Below are 20,314 nucleotides of genomic sequence, written 5' to 3'. Positions count from 1 at the left end.
TAAAAAATAAACCTGTGGTCAGCTTAAGTTCTTTTAGGAGTCTCCTATTGTGGTTTGAGCCCACCCAGCCGGCAACAAAGCGCCCCGTGCCTGCTCACTCATCCCTACCCCATCCCCTGAGGGAGGGAGGAGAAAATACAACCAAAAGGCTCCAGGGTTGAAAGGACAGGGAGGGCTCACTCATCAGTTATGTTCACAGGCAAGAGATAGATTGGACTTGGGGAAAACCCATCAATTTAATGAACAGCCTCGAGGATAATGAGAAATACAACCAGGTCTTAAAAACTCACCTTCCCCACACCCCTCCGGTCTTCCCGGGCTCAGCTCTGCTACCTCTTCCCCCCCGAGCAGCGCAGGGGGCAGGGAATGGGGGTTTCAGTCCGTCCGGCAGAAGGTGTCTCTGCTGCTCCTTCCTCCTCAGGCAGAGGGGCCCTCGCAGCCCTCCCCTGCCCCACCGCGGGGTCCCTCTCACGGCAGACAGCCCTCCACCCACTGCTCCAACGGGAGTCCTTCCCGCGGGGCCGCAGCTCCCCAGAACCGCCCCAGCGCGGGGCCCTGCCGGGGCTGCCGCCCTCCCACCGACGGGCGGCTCCAGCGCGGGCTGCCTCGGAGTCACGGCTGCTTCGGGCCCGGTCCCTGCTCCTCCAGCCTGGGGCCCTCCGCGGGCTGCAGGCCAACCTCTGGGTCACCGCTGATCTCCAGGGGCTGCAGGGGCTCAGCCACCACCGCACCGTGGGCCTCAGGGGAACCTCTGCTCCGGCACACCTCCCCCTCTCCTTCCTCACTGACCTGGATGTCTGCAGGGCTGTTTCTCTCACATCCCCCTCCTCTCCTCTGCTCACCAACAAAGAACTCGCCCAACAGGTTCTTTCATTCCCAAATAGAGTTATTTGAGAGGCGGGGATTGGCCTGGCCTTGGCCAGAGGTGAATCAGAAATTGGAGCCAGGGGAGCTTCTAGAAGCCTTTTACAGAAGCCAACTCCGTAGACTCCTCCCCAGCTACCAAAACCCTGCCAGACACCAAACCACCACACCTATTTAGTGAGGAAATAAAAGTGAAAGGAGTTTAATACCACAAAAGCAAACATCTCCTGAAATTAAAAAATAAAATTTAAAATCTGAGAAATTACTCTAGGGCTCTTCAATGTGTTTCATTGTAAGAAATAAGTGTTTAGATGAAATAAAAAAATTAATTAGAGGTCTCCCTTTGAATTGAATTAATCTTCTAGAAATGTCTGTTTTTCTTTGATTTCTATTTCATAAAGTCATAGAATCACAGAATCATAGGACGGCCCAGGTTGGAAGGGACCTCAAAAGACCATCTGGTCCAAACTTTTGCAGGAAAGGGAGCCTACATAGGATTACCTAGCACTCTGTCCAATCAACTCTTGAGAACCTACAGGGACTGGGACTCTACCACATCTCTGGTTAGGTTGTTCAATTGAATGATTACTCTCACTGTAAAAAATTTCTTTCTTATATCAAGATGAAACCTCTCCCAGTGCAACTTACACCCATTGCCCCTTGTCTTTGCAGCCATCCTTTAAGTACTGATTCTCCCTAAGCTTTCTCTTCTACAGGGAGAAAAGATGTAGGTCCTTCAGTCTTTCCTCACAGGGCAGGTTCTCCAGCCCTTTGATCATTTTCTTGGCCCACCTTTGGACCATTTCCTGTCTGTCTGCATCTTTCTTGATTTTTGGGGACCAGAACTGGACACAGTACTACAGATGTGGCCTGAAAAGTGCTGAGTAAAGTGGGATGATTGCTCTGCTAGTAATGCCTCTGTGCATACAGCCTAGGATCTGATTTGCCTTTGTTGCTACAGCGACAAATTCTTGACTCCGTTCAGCTTATCCACCAGGACCAGCAGGACCCTCTCAGCAAGGCTGCTCCCCAGACACACCTATCCTATCTTGCATTGGACTCTTTGTTTATGTCATTCTGGGTGCACGGTCAGTTTGCCACCCATATGGCAGACCACCCATCCAATATGTGTCTTGCCAGCTTATCCAGGAGAAGGCTGTGGGAAAGAGTGTTGAATGCTTTGCTGAAGTCTAGGTAAAAAACATCGACTGCTCTCCCTATGTTGACAGAAAGTGTTACTTCATTGTAGAAGGTGATCAGGCTTTCCCAATCATCTGTTTCATTTAATTTATAACATTTTCTAGAAGGACTCATTCCATTACTTTCCCAGGGAATGAAGTAAAACTAGAGGGCCTGTACTTTCCTAGGTCTTCTTCTGGTCCATTTTTACAGATGACATTTGCCCACTTCCAGTCATCAGGCATGGCCTTTCTACCACTAAATACCACTAAATACTTTCTACCATCCTTTCTACCACTAAAATATATTCAAGGTTTGTAGTGACATGTTATATGATATTTTGCCAGTACAATTAGTAATTCATAGAGTATTTATATGTCTTTCATGAGTATAAAGCAATAAATTAAGAGGCATGTGAAATGGCAGTCTAATTGTTACATTATTACATTCTCCTAATTCTATTAACAAACAATTTATAACCATCTGGAATATTGTGTCGAGCTCTGGGCCTCTCAGTACAAGGACAGGGAACTGCTTGAAAGAGTCCAGCACAGAGCCACAAAGATGATATAGAGGGTGGAACATCTCCCTTATGATGGAAGGCTGAGGGAGCTGGGTCTCTTTAGCTTGGAGGAGACTGAGGGATGACCTCATTAATGTTTATAAATACGTAAAGGGCGAGTGTCAGGAGGATGGAGCCAGGCTCTTCTTGGTGATGGCCGATGATAGGACAAGGGGCAGCGGGTGCAATCTGGAGCACAGGAGGTTCCGCGTTAACATAAGGAAAAACTTTTTCACTGTGAGGGTGACAGAGCACTGGCACAGGCTGCCCAGAGAGGTTGTAGAGTCTCCTTCTCTGGAGACCTTCAAAACCCGTCTGGATGCATTCCTGTGTGACCTACCCTGGGTGGTCCTGCTCTGGCAGGGGGGCTGGACTAGATGATTTTTCGAGGTTGCTTCCAGCCCCTAACATTCTGTGATTCTGTGAATAGATATGGAAACTAAGACGGGACTTTTTCTTTATTTTGTTACTCTTACCAACAGTTTTAGGTGAGTGATGTTTTTGTTTCATACAAAGGACAGAAATCGCTAGAAAATATTAAATGTTTCCCTTGTTTTACTGTGCCTGAGTGCAGGCGAAGGGAATGAAGTGATGTAAGGAAGTGGCTAATCACTGTCAGCTATATACTTTGATAAGTAAAATATAAAGGAAAAAAGAAAAGTGTTAAAATATTAAATGTAGAAATTTTAACATTTATCAAATTTTTGTAGTCTAAAAACCAATTTGAGACATACTTAATTCCATGTCTGAATGTGTAGCTCGGAAAAGGTATGGTAAAAAGACAAAATTTGCTTTGCGCTTAGGATCTTTAAGTATTCCAGAATTTTGAGTTTGAGTAAGTTATGCTTTACTCTGTTTCTCTCTGAAATGGCCTACAAAGTTGTTTAATACGGGGCAAAACCTGCAGCATTGTAAGGCATTCTGTAAACACACAAGCTACCTAAATGTGTAATGCAAAGTCATAGTCTTTCAAAACATCTACTGCAATAGTATAATTACATGATTACACCTTTGAACTTCTCATTTCATCTTACTTTAACTTGTTAATCAAAAGTATTTTATAATAGAGACAAGTGATAATACCCTTGTATTTTGTAAGGTTACCTGAATTTTAATAATATTCTATTTTTCAAGGTTCATAATATATTTTCAATTTACTATGGCTTGACATTGGCGATGAAAGTTTCATTCTGCCAGGTGAAAGTTTAAGGAATGTATGTTCTTGTCTTACAGAGTAAATCAGAAATAAGTATTCTTTTTTTCCCTTTTAAATAAAAATGCCAAATGAAATATAGAAATTAATTATAAGCTTATTTTAATTGTTTCTTTTTTTTAAAAAAAAAAAAAAAAAAAAAAAGCTATAACAAGATCTGAAAACTTATTTAATACCTGACCAAAAACCTTACGGGTTTTCCCAATAAAATTGCATTTCTGATAACATTACAAGTCTCAGTTATACACTTGCAAATTGTAACTATGTAACTACTGCTCAGTAATATTAATTAAATCACTAATTCCGGGGCTATGAAGCATGAAAAGTGATGAAATTAGCACAGATATTTGTGAAACCTGGATGGCAAATTCAGTGGACATGAGTAGAGGAAATCTCGTGATATCTTTTGTCTTTCTATTCCGGCCAGGCCAGGTTGGCTTTCAACTGCAAGTGAATGAAATGAGTAAGTAGGTCAAAAAGCTAGAGTAATAACTATTCTGTTGAAAAGTATACTTCCAAAAGTGAAAAAAAAAAAAAAAAAGGTACTTAAAACAGTAAGTTTAAGTCCATGACTTATGTTTACATCATCTCTTAATGTTTCAAAGCCACTCTTTGGGAGAGGGGAGGGAAAATACTAAGTATTTTTCTGCATAAAATAAATATGAAAATATATTGTGTATGCTTTTGTTTAAAAGACTGATATTATTCTGACTGCATAGAATTATACTAAACAGAACCTGTTAGGTTGAATTTAACAAGAAATGAAACAATAACAAAGATAAGAAAGAATATCTTATTAAAAGTCTTTGATAGAACCATGGAAAAGCTGTTAATTGGAATATACCCTGTCTGGTTTCATCTGGGAAACAGGATTTATTTTTCTCAGGACTAAACCTAGTATCAAAGGAAACTGCAAACCTTTGAATTTCTGAATTAAGAAAGATGAAGTACAAAAACTTGTCAGAGTGGTGTATGTATATACATGTGAATTCATTAAAATATCTGTATGTGACAGAGAAAAAAGGGAGAGTCAATGAGAAGTTGTTACAGCAAAACAGTGTGGTGGTTTTTGCCAGACAGAGTTGTGATTAACTCAGATGAGAAAAAATGTAAAAGAAAGTATCCAGAGGCTATCTCCATGAGTGGATTTTTTTTTCTTTTTGTCATTTCAGTCAGTATTTTTTTCTATTTAGTCTTTGCTATTTACATTGAAGTGAAGAAACTGTTCTTTTACTCTTTGAAGCCTTTTTGTCAGCCACTGGCACCACATCCTTGAGTGAAGAGGCTTACATATGTTGAAGCCAGTTGGGCTTGTTATGATAACACAGATGAATAAAGAATAGGAAGGGAATGATGAACGATTTTACGCTATTTCAGGATGACTGAATCTTACAGTTTCCTACTGGGAGAGGCGAGATGTTGTCTGGTAAAGGAAAAGTATTTGAGACAAACTTACAGGAAACTTAAAGTAATTCCAAAAACATGACAACCACCAATGGCAAAAGAGATTCAGAATGAGATATATCTAAAAAGCAGAAATGCAATTAAAGAGACTTCTTAGCAAAGATGTTAGTTTCTTCTGCGTAATAAGATGTCAGTTATTGTTAATGGACAACCCTCATTATCTTTTCTGGAAGAGAGACCTTTTTATTTTAATATTTATATACAGATATAAACATAAGGCTCATCTTCAACTAATAATTAACAAAGAATTATATTTTTTTTTGGAAGTGTAGGAAAAGGTTCTTCTCAGACTTTCTGTTCCCTCTGGCTTTCAACTTGGTGACGTATTGTACCAATGCATCACTAGGACAACAGTGATTTGAGCTCTTATAGATTACGCATTAAAATCCTTACAAAGCTTTGCAAAATCAGACTGCTATCCCATTATTTCAGTAAAAAATATTGGATAGACCCCAGTAAAGAACTCAATAGTGTTTTCATGATCATACACTCACCCATGCAGAAATAGGTAAACTTATTGATATTTAACAGAATTTCACTAAGACAGTAGGTCAACATACCTCATATTAGGAAAACTCATTTCTCTTCCCAGTTCCAGTACAAATTTCTGGTGTGATACTGAACAAGTGTCTTTTAGCAGACTACATACACTGTGTTCTTACTTTTTGAGCTCTCAGTTTAACCAAAACTCCGAGCATGTATTTGAATAGCTGTCTGTGTGGTACTGAGTCTAAAAGAAAGAATATAGCATTGAGAGAACGAGGGACTGCTGGATCTGTCTCTAAAGATGAACAACAATGAAAGTGGCACTTTGGCTTTCTGCCTGAAATACGGTCTCTTCTTCAAAGAGGAATAATTTGCAGGTATTCAACTAATGTCATCTACAGGAGCACTGATTAGGAATTCTCTTCTCTTGTTCTTCACAAGCAATTCAAATCTTAGGAAGCCTGAACTGTTTGTTTCAAGAGTCTGCCATGCTCCATTCCCTATCTGAGAAATTTCAAGTGATTTCCATGTATACTTTAGGTTTCTTTTTTTAAGGTCAGAAGAGATTAGCAAAGCTGTGAAGAAAAGCCTCCATTGACACATTTGGCTTTTTTCCATTTCAGGTGTCTCAGTTTTCCAATGCATTGAAATCTTGTCTGATAAGACGCGATAAAAATGAAAAAAAAAAAACCGCAAAACAATGTGGTGGGTTGACCCTGGCTGGATGCCAGGTGCCCACCAAAGCCACCCTATCACTCCTGCTCCTCAGCTGGACAGGGGAGAGAAAAATATAACAGCCTCATGGGTCAAGATAAGGGCAGGGAGATCACTCATCATTTACTGTCATGGGCAAACCAGACTTGACTTGGGAAAAAACATCATTTATTACCAATCCACTAGAGAGGAGTAATCAGAAATAAAGCCAAACCTTAAAACACCTTCCCCCCACCCCTCCCTTCTTTTCCTGGGCTTAACTTTATTCCCAATTTCTCGCCCTCCTCCCCCTGAGTGGTGCAATGGGACAGGTAATGGGGGTTCGGGTCAGTTCATCACACTGTTGTTCCTGCCACTCCTTCCTCCTCAGGGGGAGGACTCCTCACATGCTTCCCCTGCTCCAATGTGGAGTCCCTCTCACGGAAGACAGTCCTCCATGACTCCTCCAACATGAGTCCTTCCCATGGGCTACAGTTCTTCATGAACTGCTCTAGCGTGGGTGCCCCCATGGGGTCACTAGCAGCAAACCTGCTCTAGAGTGGGCTTCTCTCTCTCCACAGGTCCACAGGTCCTGCCAGGAGCCTGCTCTGGTGCAGGCTTCCCATAGGTTCACAGATTCCTTCAGGCATCCACCTACTCCGGCGTGGGGTCCTCCATGGGATGTAGGCAGATATCTGCTCCACTGCCCATGGACTGCAGGGGGACAGCCTGCCTCACCATGGTCTTCACCACAAGTTGTAGGGGAATTGTTGCTCTGGCACCTGAAGCACCTCCTCCTCCCCTGCCTCACTGACCTTGGTGTCTGCAGAAAAGTTTCTCTCACATATTCTCACTCCTCTCTCACTGCAATTACTGCCATGCAATAACTTTCTTCCGTTTCTTAAACATATTATCACAGAGGCACTACCACCATTGGCCAGCAGTGGGTCCATCTTGGAGCCAGCTGGCATTGGCTGTATCAGACATAGGGGAAACTTCTAGCAGCTTCTCACAGAAGCCACCCCTGTAACACCCCCCACTACCAAAACCTTGCCATGCAAACCCATTACAAACAAGAAAACAAAAACAAAAACAAAAAAATGCCTGAAAGTGTGTAATTACAAACTGCACAATTAAGCAAATGTACCAAAAAGACTTTGTTATGCATCTGATATAATAAGCTGGTTTTGCTCACTTTTTGTTCATTTTTGGAGGAGGGGTGGTTTGGAAGAAATGTTGCTGAACTACAGTACTGAAAAACCTGATACAATCTAAACGTTAAACCCTTTCAGAGCACAGAGGTGGACCAAAACATTTCCTGATGTCACTTACAGACTAATTTTTTCTGTGATTCTAGTCTATTCAATATATCAGAAGACAGTTATGTTTTCATTTAAACCAGGTATTGTCTTCTGTATCATACAGCTTACCTTAGAGTTATAAAAATACATTTTCCACTTCCTGGTTATTAAAAGAAATGAGTTGCCCCTTGAAGCAGGCATTCAGGGAAATCTGGCATATAGTCCTGAAAGCCACTTTGATAATATTGTTTATAATTAACTGACAGAACTCACAGCTAGGACCATCTGCCTGCTGTGCTTCTTTATCTGTTAAGATATTTTAACTAGTGACAGGCTTTGAGTATGTATGTTGCAAAACCTATATTCCATCGTTCAGTCTTGCAAGAAGGCCGAAGTTCATCCATAACAGAGGTAATGTTTAAAAATGCCTGACACTCAGATGAGCATTGCACTTTATTCATAAAGTAGTCAACTTAATTTAATCTGAATAAAAAAATAACTACCTAAGAGAATTTTCATGGGTGGGAAATTAAGATTATTCTTCGAACGGGGTTTTTTGTGATACAGACATAAATCTTAATTAAAGAGACTCCAGGACTTTATTGCTATTCCCATACCAAACGTTATGCTACCTTAAAGAGCATACTATCATCATGTAATACAAGAGATTGCAGATGAACACTGGTCACCATAGCATAGACACAGCATAACTCGTCAGTTAACTACTTTAATTTAAAAATACATTTCACTGAAGATGATTTTAATAAAGATTTTAATGTACCTGGTTGCCACAGTCTACCCTATCTTCTTATTAAACTCTATTCCTAACTACTTTCTATATGACCTTACTTTCCATTCTGTTGATGTGGGAGGACAGTAAGGGGTTCACTATTAAACTTCAAGCAAGACTAACAGGTAAGGAGATGTAGGCGAGCATCTGCAAAGACATAGCCTCTAAGCTGGAGACCTGATGAAATGCCCAAACTCTAGGCATGGATACTGGATGATTTCAAAGTCAGTGTTTGAAGGACCAGCAAGTGCGACTGGACACATGACTTAGTAAGTGGTGGTATGTATAAATTCCTATAAGCAAATTTTACTAGTGGTTAGCCCTGAAGAGGAATAGGATTGGGCCATTTATGTTGCTCATGTTTATTTGAGTGCTGTTTGTGTTTATATGGATGTCTGTAAAAGTGCTGTTCACTTACGTTCAGCTGTTTGCATCCCTCTGTGTCTATATTGTGTATGTTTGTTTGGGGGAGGTTTTTGGGAGTGCATGCTCAACCTCACTGCTGGCAGGACTCATCTATGAGAACCACAGCAGTTTCTCCTCTGGCCAGCTGGGAATGGATGTATCTCCTAAGTATTCTAATCAAGACTAGGTTTGGCTTTCCTTTTGCAAATGCTTTTTTACCGACAAAAAAAAAAAAAAAAAATCAGAAAGAAAAGAAGAAAGTTTGTTTTGTGAAGGAAAAAAAATTTCATAACTGAGAAGATATAAGGTATATATTATCAGCATTTATTTAAAAACCTGCCATGTTGTCTTGTAAGGATCTCTTTGAGATAATAGGCTCATGCACTAGATGAGTTTGGCCCCAACCTCCTTAGGTTCAAATCATAAGACCTGCCTCACATGCAGAAATAAGAGCAATGGAATTAGAAATAAAGTAACTGAGTCCATCCAGGAACTGAACTGTTCTTCAGATGTTCCTATGCCACCCTTTCGAGTATAAAGCCAAATTTCTGATATTGATACATCCTTTGATTGCTAAGCCTTTGTTGTGGTTTGAGCCTACCGAGCCAGCAACAAAGCACTCGGCAGCTGCTTGCTTATCCTTACCTGGTCACCTGAGGGATGGGGAGGAGAAAATACAACCAAAAGGCTCCAGAGTCGAGAAAAACGACAGGGAGGGCTCACTCACCAGTTATGGTTACTGGCAAAAGACAGACTCAACTTAGGGTGAACAACATCAACATCAATTTCATGAACAACCACCACCATCAAGGATAATGAGAAATACAACCAGGTCTTAGAAACAAACACCTTCCCCCCACCCCCACCTTCTTCCCTCTCTAGAGCTCAGCTCTGCTACCCCTTCTCCCCCAGCAACGCAGGGGGCAGGGAGTGGGGGTTACAGTCCGTCCAGCACAAGGTGTCTCTGCTGCTCCTCCCTCCTCAGGCAGAGGGGCCCTCGCAGCCCTCCCCTGCCCCACCGCGGGGTCCCTCTCCCGGCAGACAGCCCTCCACCCACTGCTCCAACGGGAGTCCTTCCCGCGGGGCCACAGCTCCCCACAAACCGCCCCAGCGCGGGTCCCTCCCGGGGCTGCCGCCCTCCCACCAAAGGGCTGCTCCAGCGCGAGCTGCCTCGGAGTCACGGCTGCTTCGGGCCCGGTCCCTGCTCCTCCGGCCCGGGGCCCTCCGCGGGCTGCAGGCCAACCTCTGGGTCACCGCTGATCTCCAGGGGCTGCAGGGGCTCAGCCGCCACCCCACCATGGGCCGCAGGGGAACCTCTGCTCCGGCACACCTCCCCCTCTCCTTCCTCACTGACCTGGGTGTCTGCAGGGCTGTTTCTCTCACATCCCCCTCCTCTCCTCTGCTCACCAACAAAGAAACAGGAACAAAAAGCAAAGAACTCGCCCAACAGGTTTTTCCACTCTCAAATAGTGTTATTTGCAGAGGTGGGGATTGGCCTGGCCTTGGCCAGAAGTGGGTCCGAAATTGGACCCGGGGGTGCTTCTCCAAGACTCTTACAGAAGCCAACTCTGTAGCTCCCTCCCCTGCTACCCAAACCCCACCAGACACCAAACCACCACAGCCTTAAAGAGCACATATTTTGTCCTGCAGTATGAATTTCAGTACAAAGACAAAGCCAAAAAACCCCAAGATTGCAGTAGCTGCCATTTTGGTATGAAAATTCATGTCTATTTGACAAAAAAAGGCAACATGCAATTGAAAGGTTTGTGTCTGTATTTAGCTGTGTTAACAGTTCATTGGTCTTATTTGTCCATATGTTATGAACCGATAGCAATAATTATTCATTATCCTTTCATTTTTGTATATTTATATAAAGTTCTGTAATATAACATTACATATATCCAAATAGTCTTCAAAAATCCAGACTGGCAAATCAAAAAGGATGCAATTAGATAAAGAATAAAAATATTCCTACCAAAACCTAACATTTTTGTACATACAGACAAGAAAATGAGTCCACTATCAAATGTATGGCTTATAGAACAAGAAACTTCAGCATCTGTGGCTTCAATATGAATAGACCAGAGGAAAACATAAGGTCAAGATTATTTTTTTTTTTTTTTTTTTAAAATTGTGAAAGACAGTCTTCTGTCCAGCAAGAAAAAGTCTATGCTTAAAAAGAAATAAATACTACCCACATACTTTCCAGGTGTTTATGAAGAAAAAAGGAAAGAATTGGGATAAACAAAAACTATGAATAATATATTTTGTGAGGAGACCACATTTTCTTTGTATGTTTTAAATTAAAAACTGCCATCAAACTAGAAATGAAATATGAATCTCTATCTAAAAAACATTTCAGATGTTTATAATATGATATATCCTATATTCTTATCAAGCCTTTGTCTGGTATCCACGTGAAAATATATAGAAATTTACATTAAGTCCTTAATTCAAAGGTTTTATTTTTTTCTTCTCTATGAACTTTCAGTATCTTAAATTAGGTTTCTAGTTAAGCTAATTATCCGAGCTTCCTCTGTAAACACAGAGAGAGGAGCTACTGGAGGGTGAACCTGTATCTGCATCTTAAATTTTTAAATTTAGATTGGCATTCATATTCCTCTGGAAATGCCTATGTCTCTACCTTAATAATAGAGAGGGGTGTAATAATAGTTTTAGACGTAAGGTACATCCTAACTGCAAAACAAAAACACGTCAGGGAGGGCACTCCTACACTGACCACTTATTTTTCACATTATTTAACTCTCAGATCATTTCCTGACTCTATATTTGATTATTCCATTTAGCCATCTTCATGAAAATCTGACAGAAAGAATATTGTCTTTAAGCATCATGGATGCCGAACATTTGACATTTGATCTCAGCTCTAGGGATTAGCTGGTCCTCTTTTCTTTAGCAGTACAGACATAGCCTTACAGGCCTATTTTTCAGGCAGCCAAAATTAAGTGGGGCAAAGTAGAAGAAATACAAAGCTGTTATTTAATAATATCTGATTAACCTTTTTGAAATATGGGCCACCAGGTTGGTGGGTAAAACTATCAAGTTAAGACTCTTTCTTGTGTGAACCTTTTGATCTACTACGTATTGTAGTCCTAGGAAGGAAAAAGAAGAAAATATAACAAGATCTTCTAAGCAAACAATATCTATGTATTCTCTTGAAAGATCATAGGGAGCATATTAACTTCATAGACTTTTCCTGTTTCTCTCATGCATTAAAATTTGTTTTGTCAGGGTTTCTAAATTAAAAAAAAAAAAAACAGCTGCAAAATCATTAACATCTTTTATTCCTGAATGTGTGTGTTTAGGTGAGGGCGGGGAGGGAGGAAAGGAAAAGTGTCCTGTTAGAAGATATATATTAAGTTAAAATTTCAGAGATGACAAAAAAAATGATTTTTAAATTGGAAATGGGAAAAAAGGATTCATCTTTCTTAGGCATACCCAGACAATGGGTAAGACTTCAAAAGAAAAATAAAAGATACATGTGTGTGCATATAAGTATAAATATGACTATAAACGAGAGAGAAATGGTCTTTAGAAAAATAATGTTTGGGTGTAAATTTGGTATATTGAAATGTTGTAACCACTGCTATTAATGAGGGTCTGCAATTAATGAAAGAGAAAAGTGTGATTTTTCTTGGAGTCAAAGGACTGCTAGATACCTGAGATTAGAGGAAGTGATGTAAAGAAATCAAAAAGTAATTGGAATTGCAGGTAGATAATAAGCTTACTCGAATTTGTGAGTAACTTGAACCTAAATATTTCAAATATCAGACAAGTCAGTGACTTCAATAACGAAACAAGCAAAAATGTAGCAGTATCACTTACTGTAAAAATGAAATATAGGTCACATCCTCAGATTGCATGGCTTACACAGATCATTTGAATTCAGAGGACTTCTCTGATTTACATCACTGGAAATTTGGAACATACAGCAACCTTTTTCCTTCAAGATATATTTCATTGTCATCTAGCAGTAGCTAAAACATGTATACCTTAAAGGGCATAAAAAAGGCATTACCACACATCTGGAATATTTTCAGTGAAGGACTTGAACCGAAATGTCTGGATCATTGGTTTAAAATTATATTTTCCTCTTTGAACAAATAAAATGTGAAAGACCTTGAGTATTCTTTGGATTTGGAAGAAATATTAAGTTCAGTGACTCTTGCATGCAATTCAGGAAACGTCTATTACTAAATAACGGTTAAACAATACAAAGAACTTAAAAAATATAATAGCTAGATAAAGCTATTCATATGTGAATAGCACATTATCATCAACTGAATAACAGAATGGTATATCATTTATCATTGTCAGTCACTGGCAACTCATGCACAATATAAAAGACTGTTGATTACTGAATAATTTTGAATAATTTTCAAATAAAACTTTACCAGTTTATTTTACTCTCCCATTGCAGCAATAGTAATAATGTAATACCTCATTTTCTTACTGCTTTTGCATATATTTTATATCATTCCTTCATTATTTTTAATTGCCAAAAAAAAAGTAGCAATGAAAAGTGTACAGAAAATGAGCAGAATTTTGAGTCTGCTCTCTGTTTAGCATTAACTGTCTTCCTTGTGGCAAAACAAACCTTCAGCTTCCTAGGAAATAAATTGATTTTTCTGATATTTAGCACCTTTCTGACAATACTTAAGCAAAATATTATTCCTAACATAGGAGAACTTAACTTTTTCTTTTTTTTTCTTATTGTGCTTAAGGAACAGTGTTCTTTAATACTTCTGTTCTTAACATCAGATGGCTTTAAACTTATGTGTGATGACAGTAATGGATTATATTAACTGGGTTGCCACTCAGATTGCTATTGTAAATTCAAATTTTTAAAACTTACAGTTCATCTACAGTGTCTCCAATCTGAAACACTATGAAGATCCACCAGATTCTTTACTAGAATATAGATACAACTCACTTTAGAATTTTTAAGCTGGAAAAGGAAAAGAGAGGCAAAGGCAAACAGAGAAAATGATTGTCAGTGAGAAGAGAACCTTTGTGTTCAGTTCCAGTACCTTATTTGTGTTTCTGGAGTTTCACTAAATTGCAAGAGAATATGCCAATCTAGTCCTAAAATATGTATCAAAATCCCCAAGAAAAAAGGGCAAGGTAGGCACCTTTGATATAAATGGCATCTACTCCACCCCAAGCAGGCTTTTAATGCTATTAACTGAGAAGGCTCAGTGCCTGGGAAGAGGATATAGGACCACTCTACTCTTGTTGAAGTAGAGCTGCCATGCCACCAGGAATGCAGTTCAGCAGGAAAATAGAAGTAAAGCCTGTCTCTGGGATTGTGCAAGCCTGGGTTTACAACCTTTTTCATGAGAGCATGTAAGACTACCAGTACAAACAGAAATAGCCTGCATGAGAGCAAGATTCAAGAGTGCCCAAACACTTCCATCACCTGAGTAGCCTGAATATTTGGTAGAATTTGGTTTCTTTATATCTGATCTCCTTCGGTCTGAAAAACTATGTCATTCTTGACTGTAGGTTAGCCCAGTTTCACAAGCAGGGATGGAAAGGACCATCTCCATCACTCCATGGCCTGGAATGTTAGGTACTATAGATTCAGATGCATTCCAGACTCAGAGCCTTCTCTTTCAGGTGTACACCAAAGCATTTAGGTGGGAACTAGCAGCACTAACTACTGTAGCTGTAGAACTGCAGTGTCTGAGTCTTCAGGCTTCTATTGTTGAGATGGGCAGTTGTAGCCAGTCTAGAAGAAAATACGGGTTGGAGTGGAGGATTGGCATCCCAACATAGCCAGACGCTACAGCCCAGAGTTAGGTAGGATTTAATCAGATAGGTCAAATGAACAAGACTGAAGGAGCAACTCCTTAGAAAAGGGACAGTAAGGGTATTTTAGCCTTTGATTTCTCTCCAAGGAAAACTAACCGTGCAGTGAAATGATCCTTAAGACCTCATCAATGCAGGAAAAAAAAAAATAAAATGGTCAAAAAAGATTAAATGTAATTAATTAAGAAAGAATATCAAGGAAAAGACAAATTGCTACCTTTGTCAAGCTTGGTTTGTAGACCTCATGGTAATTCACCTAATCATTTTAATTCACATCCTGCATGAGACTTTTAGACAGTAATCACTAAACATGATACTCCTGTGTTGTCTTCTGACTGCAGGCACTGAAATCAGTAATGAATTACCAGGGTAACTAAGATTGCCAAAGAAAAGGGAGCATTTTTATTATAGTCTCTAATTCTATTTGTTCAAATAGTTCTAAAAACTTTGCACAACTGATGTATAAAAAGTGTCCAATGGCTGCCCTTAATTTATCTGAGAAACTGTCCAATAAAACTTCAGCATGAGGGAAAAAAGGATAGCTACATTTTCTAGATAATCAGACGATCAATCTTCAGGGATATGTCTGAGTTTAAGGGTACTAAATAGATACTGAGCAATTTTCTGTATTTTGGATTAAAGATATTTTTCCCACATGACTTAAGTTCAGTTCTGGGCTGCATAAACTTGTTATGAATGCTGTGAAGAAATGTTGAAATTAAAGAAATAGCAAATGACAATTGTGGATAGTGTCTTGGAATCTTCTTCAATTTTAATTTTAGTAATTTGCCATGTCTTTGATGTTTTAATTGGAGCCAATGTCCCTAACATTTTTGATTTCTGCTGGGTGATACAACATGGATATCATGTCATGATCTGGGATTTTCATGTGTCATGCCCAGCCTTTTCTTCCTTAAAGATACTCGGTTTTCTTGTTATGAGCGTTCTCTTCTTATTTCTGTTTCTCTTTTGTGAACCTCGTCTGAATTTGTAGAAGTTAATGTTTTAGAGTGAAATCATAGAATCATAGAGTAGTTTGGGTTGCAAGGGACCTTTAAAGGTCATTTAGTCCAACCACCCTGCAGTGAGCAGGGACATCTTCAGGACTAGATCAGGTTGCTCAGAGCCCCATCCAACATGACCTTGAATGCTTCCAGGGATGGGACAGGTACCACATCTCTGGGCAATGTGCTCCAGTGTTTCACCACCCTTATTGTAAAAAACATTCTCCATATACCTAGACTGAATCTACCCTCTTTTAATTTAAAACCATTACCCCTTGTCCTATCGTCATAGGCCCTATGAAAAAGTTTGTCCCCATCTTTCTTATAAGCCCCCATTAAGTACTGAGAAGATGCAATAAGGTCTCCCTGGAGCCTTCTCTTCTTGAGGCTGAACAACCCAAATTCTCTCAGCCCCTCTTCATAGCAGAGGTGTTCCAGTCCCTTGATCATTTCTGTGGCCCTTGTCTGGGCCCACTCCAACAGGTCCATGTCTTTCCTGTCCTAAAGACTCTAGAGCTGGACACAGTGCTCCAGGTGGAGTCAAGCCAGAGTGGATTAGAGGGGCAGAATCACCTCCCTCGACCTGCCGGCCACACTTCTTTTTATGCATACAATTGGCCTTCTGGGTTCCATGTGCACATTGCTGGCTCATGTCCATGCATTTCATGCATCAATACCCCCAAGTCCTTCTCTGCAGGGCTGCTCTCGATCCCTTCATCACCCAGGCTGTATTGATACCAGGGATTGCCCTGACCCAGGTGCAGGATCTTGCACTTTGCCTTGCTGAGCCTCATGAGGTTCGCATTGGCCTATGTCTTGAGCTTATCCTTCCCTCAGGCATGTCAACTGCACCACTCAGCTTGATGTTATCTGCAAACTTGCTGAGGATGCACTCAATCCCACTATGTCATTGATGAAGATATTAAACAGTATTGATCCCAGTATGGACTCCTGAGAGACTCCACTTGTTAGCGATCTCCATCTGGACATGAAGCCATTGACCACTACTCTCTGAGTGTGACCATCCAACCAATTCTTCATCCACCGAACAGTCCCCCTGTCAAATCCAATTCAATTTAGAGAGAAGGATGTTGTGTGGGACTGTGTCAAGGACCTTACAGAGGTCCAGATAGATGACATCCATGGCTCTTCCCTTTTCCACTAATGTAGTCACTTCATCACAGAAGGCCCCTAATTTCGTCAGGGAAGACTTGCCCTTGGTGATGCCATGACGACTGTCTCGACTACATATGTCTTAGCATAGCTTCTGGGAGGATCTGTTCCATGATCATCCCAGGTGCAGAGGTGATGTTTACAGGTCTGTAGTTCCCAGGGTTCTCTTTTCTACCCTGTTCTGATGGTTTGGTGTCTGGTGGGGTTTTGATAGGGGTTTTGGTAGTGGGGGAGGGGGTTACAGAGGTGGCTCCTCTAAAAGGCTTCAAGAAGCTCCCCTGGCTCCAATTCAAACCTGCCTCTGGGCAAGGCCAAACCAATGGCTCCTCTGTGAATAACTATTTAAGAGTGAAAGTACCTGTTGATTGTCTGCTTTTGTTTTGTCTGTTTGTGTTGGTGAGGGGGAGAGAGAAGGGGGATGGGAGAGAGACAACCATGTGGACACCCAGGTCAGTGAGGAAGGAGAGGGGGAGGTGTGCCGGAGCAGAGGTTCCCTTGCGGCCCATGGTGGGGTGGCGGCTGAGCCCCTGCTGGGCACGGATATCAGCGGTGGCACAGAAGTTGGCCTGCAGCCCGCAGAGGACCCCAGGCCGGAGGAGCAGGGACTGGACCTGAAGCAGCCATCACTCCAAGGCAGCCTGCGCTGGAGCAGCCTGTCAGTGGGAAGGCGGCAGCCCCGGGAGGGACCCACGCTGGGGCGGTTCATGAGGAGCTGCTGCCCTGTGGGAAGGACTTCCATTGGAGCACTTGGTGGAGGGCTGTCTGCCGTGAAAGGGACCCCACGATGGAGCAGGGCTGCAAGGGCCCCTCTCCCTGAGGGGAAAGGAGCAGCAGAGTCATCTTGTGACAGACTGACTGTAACACCCATTCCCTCCCGCTGCACTGCTGTGGGGGAAGAGGTAGCAGAGCTGAGCCCGGGAAGACCAGAGAGGAAGGGGGGGGAAGACGTGTTATCGTTGATGGTGGTGGTTGTTTGTATTAAATTTATGCTGTTATCCCCAAGTTGAGTCTGTTGCCTGTGACCATAACTGGTGAGTGAGCCCTCCCTGTCCTTCTTCTCGACCCTCAAGCCTTTTTGGTTGGATTTTCTTCTCTCCATCCCTCAGGGGACAGGACAGGGGTGAGGAAGCAGCTGTGTGGTGCTTTTGGACACAGCTAGGTAGGCTCAAACCATGACACTTGTTTAAAAACTTGTGAAATGTTTCCATTTTTCCAGTCACCAGGGACTTCACCTGGCTACCATGACTTTCCAAATATCATGAAGAGTGACCTGGCAACTACATCAGCCAATTCCCTCAGGACTCTAAGATGCATCTTGTCAGGTCCCATAGACTTATGCATATCAGGTTCCTCAAGTGGCCACAAACCTGATCTTCTCTTACAGTGCGAGCCATTTTGTTCCCACAGTCCCTGTCTTGCAGCCCACCCACTCAAGAGGTCTGGGAAGAGGTTGCCAGTGAAGACTGAGGCAAAACAGTTGTTGCGTAGCTCCACCTTCTCCTCTTCTGTTGTTACCAGCTTGCCAGTCTTGCTCATCAGAGGGATGCATTTTCTTTGACCTTCGTTTTCTGGTTGACATACCTGTAGAAGCCCTCATCCCTACACAACTGGGCAGCATCCCTATACTCTTCCCAGGATAGCTGTCCCTTCTTCCACTACCTATGCAATTCCTTCTTGCCCTTTAGTTTGACCAGCAGTTCTTGAATCAGCCATGCCAATGTCTTGCCTTCCTTTACTGATGTCTTACATCTGGGGATTGAGAGCTCTTGTGCTCTATGGGAAGTGTCCTTAAAGATCTTCCAGTTCTGTTCTGTGCCCTTGTCCCTGAAGGTAGTTTCCTAGTGGGTCCTACTGACTAACTCCTTGAAAAGCTGGAAGTTTGCTTTCCTAAAATGCAGAGTCCTGACTTTACTCTTTGCCTGACCTGTATCTCTCAGGGCTGTGAACTCCACCAGCACATGATTACTGCAGCCCAGGCTTCCCCCAGTCTTGACGACACTGATTAGCTTGATTGTATTAGTGACCAACAGGTCCAGTAGCTTATCCCCTCTGGTAGGGCTGTCTATTATCTGGCCTAAGAAGTTATCCTCAATGCATTCCAGGAGTCTCCTCGATTGTCTACAGCTCGTCATACTGCTTTTCCAGCAGATGTCAGGATGGTTGATATCTCCCAGCAGGATGAGAGCCTGCGAGCACAAAGTCTTCTGTAGCTGAGGTAAGAAGACTTCATCAATAGGCTTCCCTTGATCGGGCGGCATGTAGTAGACCCCAACCACAAGGTTCCCTTTGTTGCCTTGGTCTCTGATTCTTACTCATAAGCTTTCAATCTGCTCATGGCTATTCTTCAGAGACAGCTCTCCACACTCCATCCATTTCTTGATGAAGAGGGCAACACCTCCACCCCTCCTTCCTTGCCTGCCCTTACTGAACAGCCTGTAGCCATCAATAGCTGCACTTCAGTCATGGGATTCGTCCCACCAAGTTTCAGTAATAGCAACCAGGTTTAGCTTTCTAGCGACATGGTGGCTTCCAACTCCTCCTGTTTATTGCCCATGCTGCCTGGATTAGTGTAGAGGCAATTCAGCTGGCCTGTCAGCCATGTCACCTACTTAGAGGAACACCTCTTAATTCCTTTGAGGTCTTTCACTGGTGTTTCCCTGTTGGCTCCTATTACCTCAGGAGCCCCTGGCTCATTTCCATAAGACGTCAAGTGTGCTGCAGTGTACCCAGCATGCCTCAGAGCAAGAGGCTGAGGGCCCTCACTAGCAACCTGTCCCCCCAACCATGGCATGTCATCCCACAGCTTGTCACAGGCAAGATTCATATTATCCCCATCCCCCTTCATGTCTAGTTTAAACCTTTGTCAATGAGCCCTTCTAGCTCACAAAGACCCTCTTCCCGCATTGAGAAAGGTGAATCCCATGTGACTCCAGCAAAACTGGTGCCATGTAGACCATCTAATCATCAAAAACTCCATAATTATTTGGTGACACCAACCATGAAGCCAATAGACTGGGTCCATGTGTTTCTTCTAACATCACTGCCTGCAATGGTAAGGAGAGAGGAAAAAAATAACCTATGCTCCAGATTCCCTCACAACTATCCCAAGGCCCTGAAGTCTTTTATGATTGCCCTTGTACTACACGTTGCAGCTTCTTCACCACCCACATGGAAGAGCAGTAATGGGTAATAGTCCGAGGGGTGTACCAGGCTAGGGAGTTTCCTTGTCATGTCCTTAACCTGGGCCCCAGGGAGGCCGCGGACTTCCCTAAGAGAAAGGTCAGACTGGCATATCAGATCCTCTGTTCCCCTTAGAAGGTAGTTGTCTACAACTATAACCCGTCTTTT

Source organism: Leptosomus discolor, chromosome 1 (assembly GCF_034619465.1).
Source record: "Leptosomus discolor isolate bLepDis1 chromosome 1, bLepDis1.hap2, whole genome shotgun sequence".
Taxonomy (NCBI): domain Eukaryota; kingdom Metazoa; phylum Chordata; class Aves; order Leptosomiformes; family Leptosomidae; genus Leptosomus; species Leptosomus discolor.
Note: the sequence above shows the minus strand (reverse complement) of the source record.